Below are 400 nucleotides of genomic sequence, written 5' to 3' on the forward strand. Positions count from 1 at the left end.
CACGAAGTCCCCAGCTCAGAAGTTTCGAATTTCTCCTTGCCAAGGTCGGGCCACTACAGGTGGGCGATGGCGAGCCTTGGGCCGACGAGTGGCTCCGTGCCCGCCGCCGGCGGCCGCCGCGGCTCGTCCCCTCCAGGCCCGGGCGCCGCCGCGGGCCGTGCCGGGCAGGGCGCTCCGGGAGCTGCGCGGCGGCTGCTCGAGGAGGCCTGGCGGGCGGCGGCGAGAGGCTGTGCCCCAGTTTGTGTCCAATCAGGGAGTGCGGGCTGTGCCCCGAGCCGGGCAGCAATGCGTAAACAAACCCACGGCAACTCCTCCGCCCCCTCGGCGCGCTCGCCCCGCGCCCGCCGCCGCCGCCGCCCGCTCCGCTCTCCTCGCGCCCGCCCGCCGGGCCGGCCCCCCC

The sequence above is a fragment of the Panthera uncia genome, chromosome D2 (assembly GCF_023721935.1).
Source record: "Panthera uncia isolate 11264 chromosome D2, Puncia_PCG_1.0, whole genome shotgun sequence".
Taxonomy (NCBI): domain Eukaryota; kingdom Metazoa; phylum Chordata; class Mammalia; order Carnivora; family Felidae; genus Panthera; species Panthera uncia.